The sequence below is a fragment of the Camellia sinensis genome, chromosome 10 (genome assembly GCF_055761805.1).
Source record: "Camellia sinensis isolate YWXY chromosome 10, ASM5576180v1, whole genome shotgun sequence".
Taxonomy (NCBI): Eukaryota; Viridiplantae; Streptophyta; class Magnoliopsida; order Ericales; family Theaceae; genus Camellia; species Camellia sinensis.
In genome coordinates, this window is record NC_138970.1 from 152,021,708 (window position 1) to 152,029,009 (window position 7,302).

Sequence of the window (7,302 nt, forward strand, 5' to 3'; positions counted from 1 at the left end):
CTCAAACCTTATTTTTTGGGGTTAGAAATTTTGGATAAAATCTCTCTCTCTCTCTCTCTCTTGTTATTTTGCATACACTTGCTTGGTTTCTCTACACTTTTGCACATCAACCCTTAACCAAACACTCTCACCTTTGATCTGAGGTTCTTTGGAGTTTAGTCTAAGCTCTTGAAGGAGGTTTGAGCTGGAACTAGGGGTTGTTTTGTGCTTGAGCTTCAAGAGGTAGTTCACTTGCTTAGTGTACTTTCTTTGACTATTTATTTTGCCATCCTTTTGTATTATTTTTGGGCTGGTTTTCAACTACAAAAAACTCTGGTTTTTTATGTTTAACATGATGGTTTGAGGCTTTTTGGAGTTAGGGGGTGGTCCACCATTGTTGTTGCTTAATTGTGTAGACTTTTGCACCATGTTTTAGCATAATCAAATCAAAATTTTTGGGCCTTTTAACCACTGAAATTTAGAGTTATTTCAATGGCAAAAACCTTCTTTTGAAGTCCAAAATTGGAAGGGTTAGCCTCCCCTCCTGGTGTCTTGTTTGCATGCCTAGATAGCTTAACATGTGAGCATGTTTTTTCTAGCATTTTGTACCTTAATCTCAGCATGTTTTTGCTATTGTTTTGACTTGTTTTAGCTCTATTTTGAGCTAGTTTGGTCCTTTGAGGCTTGTATTATGTTGTTGTAGTGCAATTTCCTTTACTAGTTTGTTGTTTCAATGCTTTGATCATCATTTTTTTGAGTCGAAAGCATGTTTTAGTGTTGTTTTGCATTCCATTTTAGCATCATAAGCTCTGTCACATGCTCCTTTGTTTCACTCTTTCATTCATTTTGAAAGTGGCTTTGAACCCCTTGTTGGCCTGAGTGTGAAGTTGAGACATTCATGCTTAATGGTTTAATTCCTTCGGGAGTTCATTATCAATGGCATGAGGTCTCTTTCATGCTCAAGGCACTTGTGGTTTAAGCCATCTTTCCATTAGAGGACACTCACCTTTTGGACTAATCAACTAAAGAATGGATTGGTAAACTAAAATGAGTAAACAAAAATGAACAAGTAAAAGAGGCAAGATTAAGTGTCTTCCGTGTTGCATTGCATGTGTTCGGATCGGACGTTAATCGGAACACGACGAAAATGGGACGTTTAATACTCAAAGTGATGAAACATGCCACTTTCCTTGGTCACCATCACTCTTGATCATGCATGATAGGGTAGTGGTTTTGTTTTAGTCTTGATTGTGCATTCATTATGCTTGTACAAGCTTGGTTCCTTAGCCATTATGCATTGAAAATGCTTGGTTGATGGTTTGAGGGCCGAGAGTTACACTCCTTTGAACTTGTGTAATGATAAGGAGAGTAACAGTACATACAAACCTTGAGAATACACTGCTTTGCCTCTGTTTGCTCTCTGTTGCAGCAAAAAAAGAAGTTTGGGGCAAGGGTGGCCGACTGGCCACCAGTAGCAGCCGACCGGCCACCAATAGTAGCCGACGGCCACCATTGGTAGCCGACCTGCTATCAATGAAAAATTGCACAAGTGTGTTCCTGAGTTGGAGCAGAGGTATTCTGGAAGTTAGCAGTATTGTTGGTGATAAAAAATATGCAAACAGAGGCTGCAATGGCAAGGCGGTGGATTTTCGGGAGGAAACCAACCAAGCATGCATGCGTCCCTTACTCTCGAGACCATGCTTTAGTTAGCTTAGAATAGCTAGTTAATTCAGGTGTTGTACTTAATTAGTTAGTGTAGCTAATTATTGAATTTGTTTTGTTATATTTAATTAGCTTAGAATAAGTTAGTTAATTTGTTTCAATTGTTGTAATAATTAGTTTAGAATAGTTAATTAGTTTCATTGTGTTGTAATAATTAGTTAGCTTAATTAGCGTAGCTAGCTAGTTAGCGCTTATTCAGTCGGACCCTCATTTGCGAGGGCATAAAGTTGTAATAAGTGTGCGCGTGTGTGTGTATATCTTCCAACCCCATGTCTTTCTCCCTTTTATTTAATCACTTTCGATGTTTAGATTAGGGACATTTTCGATTAGCATACCTTATGCTCGCATATTTGCATCCATTCATTTGTATTGCATGTACCGAGGCTCAGCGCATTATTCAAACTGCATTGCAAATTTCAATACTTCTTGAATACATGTTTCAAAGCATGCTATCAAAGTATTGCAAATACCATGATTAAAGTAGCCGAGCCTATTTAGTTACGTCATTGCATCTGTTGGATTAGGCATCTTGTATAGTTAAGATCATGCATTTTTCTAACTAGTTTTTGTTTTGGCTCAGAGTACTCGGTGAGTTTTATGCTTTAGCATACTCGCATGAGTGTGATTGCCATGTTGCCATGATTCGCATGCTTGCCACGAGGCTATGTGCTTAAATGCTAAACTATATAAATGCCTGTGGATGAAGACTTGTTGTTTGAATTGGAATGATTCAACAAATGTGTGTTTTAAGCCCACTTTGTTGTGGCAAATCATGCTTTAAACCTACTATGTTTGGTGGGAAATCTGCGTCTTTAAGCCCACTTAAGGGTGGCAAATTCAAACCATTTTCGAAAACAAACACGAGTTGAATTGTTCCAAGTTTTGCGACGAGTCTATACTTGTGTGCGTCACATAGTAAAGCTAGTTTAATAATCAGAACAAGAACACATAACGTTTATAAAAGAACATATCATAATTAGTAGAGGCCGATCTTTGATTGGGCGAGCGGGGATGCTCATTTCAGGACCTTCCCTTCTCGTACCTAAGTTCCCGAGCTGAGGCAACTTTGGTGATGACGGACATGTGGCCTTTGGCACGAGTCAGGGTTTCCTAAATTTCTCCAAAAATAAAATATTTAGGTGACGACTTTGTAATTTGGCAAAGCAATTCAATTTTGGTATTATTTGATTGAAAATCGATTTTTCAAAACGATTTGCCGGATTTAGACTCTTTGGTGTTTATCAGTTTCACATTGCACTTGTGAGACTAGATTTAGAACCACAGGAGTCTGAACTTTGAGGCCTTTTTTTCAAACCGTTTCCGAAAGACGAGGGCACAGAAAAAGGCGAGTCCACATGTGGTGTCGTCGCAAAAAAAAAATGCAATAAAATAATTAAAAATATGAATATTACATATATTAAATGAAAAATAACTGAAAAAGATTACATAATAATATAAAAATTTCAGTATAAAAATAACAATTTATCCATAATAAAAATATTCTTGCATTCATAACTACACATCAACAAAAATACCCCACTGCGCAATGTTGCATAATACATATATAATGTTTAAATACATAATATTGTTCACAATTCAAAATAACATAAATCAAAAACAAAAGTTTTCCTCATGATTTTTTCGTGGGTAACAAAAACAAAAGTTAGTCGCATTGTTCACAAGCAAGCATTCCACAAAAAGCAAATTCCTACTTGGAAAATATCTGAAAACAAAAAATAAAAATAATTAATGACAATATAATTATGTGTTAATATGTTAATTACAAAAAAACATAAAAATTTAACTACTATATAATTACAAAGATAATTAAGTAAATAAATTTGGCTAGACCGAAATTCGACTCTAACTCCCAAACTGGAAACCCAATTCGAGTCCTGTCTTCTCCCACAAGTCTCTCGTGCCTAGGCAGTCGTGTGTGTAAAGTTTCGCCCTAATGCGAAGCCATTTGGTGATTTTGACGCATCAACACCTCCAATTCAAGTTTCTTAAGGAACTAGTTTGCCTAGAGTGAAATCTGGCTATAACTTCCAAACCAGGAACCCGATTTAAGCCTCGTTTTCTTCCACAAGTCTCTCGTGCCTAGGCGGTCATGTGTGCCAAGTTTCGTGCTAATCCGACACCGTTTGGTGATTTTGGGGCGTCAACACCTCGAATTCAAGTTTCTTAAGGAATTAGTTTGCCTAGACCGAAATCCGGCTCTAACTCTCACACCGAGAACCCGATTCGAGCCCCGTCTTCTCCCACAAGTCTCTCATGCCTAGGCGGTTGGGTGTGCCAAGTTTCGTGCCAATCCAACGCCGTTTGGTGATTTTGGGGCGTCAACACCTCGAATTCAAGTTTCTTAAGGAACTAGCTTGCCTAGACTAAAATCTGGCTCTAACTCCCAAACCGGGAACTCAATTCGAGCCCCATCTTCTCTCACAAGTCTCTCGTGCCTAGGCGGTTGGGTGTGCCAAGTTTCGTGTCAATCCGACGCCATTTGGTGATTTTGGGGCGTGTCAACACCTTAAATTTAAGTTTTTTAATAAACTAGTTTGCCTAGACTAAAATCCGGCTCTAACTCCCAAACCGAGGACCCGATTCGAGCCCCGTCTTCTCCCACAACTCTCTCGTGTCTAGGCAGTCGTGTATGCCAAGTTTCGTGCTAATCCAACACCGTTTGGTGATTTTGGGGTGTCAACATCTCGAATTCAAGTTTCTTAAGGAATTATTTGCCTAGACCAAAATCTTGCTCTAACTCCCAAATCGGGAACTCGATTCGAACCTCGTTTTCTCCCACGAGTCTCTCGTGCCTAGGTGATCGAGTGTGCCAAGTTTCATGCCAATTTGACGCTATTTGGCGATTTTGGGGCGTCAACACCTCGAATTCATGTTTTTTAAGGAACTAGTTTGCCTAGACTAAAATTCGGCTCTAACTTCCAAACCAGGAACCCGATTCGAGCCTCGTCTTCTCTCACAAGTCTTTCGTGCCTAGGCGGTCATGTGTGCCAAGTTTCATGCTAATCCAACGCCGTTTGGTGATTTTGGGATGTTAACACCTCGAATTCAAGTTTCTAAAGGAACTAGTTTGCCTAGACCGAAATCCGGCTCTAACTCCCAAATGGGGAACCCGATTCGAGCCCCATTTTCTCCTACAAGTCTCTTGTGCCTAGGTGGTCGTGTGTACCAAGTTTCGTGCTAATCCGACGTTGTTTGGTGATTTTGGGGCGTCCGCACCTTGAATTCAAGTTTCTTAAGGAACTAGTTTGCCTAGAATGGAATTCGGCTCTAACTCCCAAACCGGGAAATCGATTCGAGCCCCGTCTTCTTCCACAAGTCTCTCGTGCCAAGGCAGTCGTGTGTGCCAAGTTTTGTGCTAATCCGATGCCGTTTGGTGATGTTAGGGTGTCAACACCTCGATCTCAAGTTTCTAAAGGACCTAGTTTGCCTAGACCAAAATCCAGCTCTAACTCTCAAATCGGGAACCCGATTCGAGCTCCGTCTTCTCCCACAAGTCTCTCATGTCTAGACGGTCGTGTGTGCCAAGTTTCATGCTAATCTAACACCATTTGGTGATTTTGGGGCGTCAAGACCTCGAATTCTAAGTTTCCTAAAGAACTAGTTTGTCGAGACCGAAATCCAGCTCTAACTCCCAAATCGGGAACCCGATTCGAGTCTCATTTCTCCCACAAGTCTCTTGTGCCTAGGCGGTCGTGTGTGCCCAGTTTCAGTTTGAACTAGTTTTCCTAGACCAACATCACTTTGGTAAAGATCCATCATGTGAACATGAAGCTAACTTTTTCAAGTCACCAAATAAATGCTACATATCAATTTAAGCTGTAAAACAAATGCTACATATCAATTCATCCTATGTGCATTAAAATGCAAAGATAAATTTTATACCTGATCTATTGGTGGTGGTGTATATGGAGTCTCATCTCCCACAGAGTCCTTAAATACCCGCTGGCCACTTGATGCATCAAGAACCTATGACAGTCCATAAATAATGTGTTAATCATATTCGAATTTTATTATATATATGTGTATATATATATATATATATATATATATATATATATATATATATATGTTGTGTGAAAGAACACATCACAGGAAATACCCCAAAAAAATTTAGTATATATGAGAACCAACCATCTAGTTATACTTTCCTCCAAAAAAAAAAAAAACCATCTAGTTATAAATTTAATACCTTCTCAGAAAGAATTAAAACGAACTACCAAAGAGTTACCTAACTCAGAAACTACCTTCTGCATTGCAACTCAGCAATGTTTATTTCCTTTAGCTAGACGTAACTAGCTTTGAAGTGGCCTGTTTTATGGCCTCAACATATGTCCTGTGTTGATAAGTAAGGTTAGATTCAAGCAAGTCCCAAAGTGATGTTAAGGAGATTCTGCAACAGAAGAGAGAAAGATTACAATGTTAAAGATACTGAAGAATACAAATGTATGTCTTAAATCCTTGAGAAGAATTGAACTAACATTACTACAGAATGCCAGAACCCTTGGAACACCCTCACTAGGACCATCGATGCTGGGAATGAAATCCATCCTACGACCATTCCAATTGAAAGGTCTCACGATAGTGAATTCAAGACCGTTCTCCGCACCCTCAGTTGTGACCATATAAAAAAGAGGTGAACAAAAATACACTAGAAGGAACCTTTTACCAACAAGAGAGCAACATACAAGTATACTCACCACAGACCAGCCTCTCAATAAGAATTGAAATTAACAACCAATTATAACCACCCCAAAAAGGGATAATGAGTTTAGACAATTAGGTTTGAATGAGGATCTATTCACCACATTGAAGCAAAACTATTCTAAAGGAGCATTTATTCATAAATCTATTTTCACCTACTTATATTTCACTTGGTCCAAATTATTTTCTTATGTTCCAAAGGTAAAATTGTTCATAAAATACCTTAAATATGAGAATTAGGATTTGGCGGATCAAATATCCAAAATACGAGAACTTATTGGAATACAATAATATCTTATGGACTAATTGGGATACAAGTACTTAAAAATAGATTTTCCACTAAATTTCCCTATTCTAAATAACCAGAGAAATTGACTAAGAAAAATAAAATAAAATGAATACAATATATTAACTCTGTGTGTGTGTGTGTGTGTGTCTCCTTTCTTTTTTTAAAATTATTTCTCTCTTCTCCTAGCACTTTCTTTGGTTATCCAAAGAAAATTTCATAGAGTAAATAAGCATGAAATAATTCAATTACCAGTCATGTTAAATGATGTTGACATGAAGATTGCATCAACAAAGCATTAAGAAATCCTCAAACTATTAAGCCTTTAAATATGTGTAGAATATTCAAATATACATGCCACACAAGAGGCACATAATTACATTAGTTGAACAAATAGATTAATTGACATTTGATTGTCCCATATAGTATATTGGCACCCACCATTTGATTGTCCCATATAGTATATTGGCACCCACCATTTGATTGTCCCATTTAGTAAATGAAGCTAACATGAAGCAATTGACTCAATAACATTAACTGGAATAGCAATTTACTAAAAGCACGCTCAAAACTTTTCCAAGATGGCATGCAAG

The 7,302-nt window shown here is 38.1% G+C and overlaps 1 long non-coding RNA gene across 1 annotated transcript; it reads right to left on the minus strand.

The window, feature by feature from the left end:
• Nucleotides 1-3,241: 3,241 nt before the first annotated feature.
• On the minus strand, nt 3,242-6,830 carry LOC145801752 (uncharacterized). The gene is made up of 4 exons (XR_014343401.1): nt 6,201-6,830; nt 5,967-6,112; nt 5,605-5,688; nt 3,242-3,424 (listed from the first exon to the last, which is right to left on the minus strand). It is a non-coding gene; the product is annotated as an uncharacterized LOC145801752 (long non-coding RNA).
• Between the last annotated feature and the right edge of the window lie 472 nt (nt 6,831-7,302).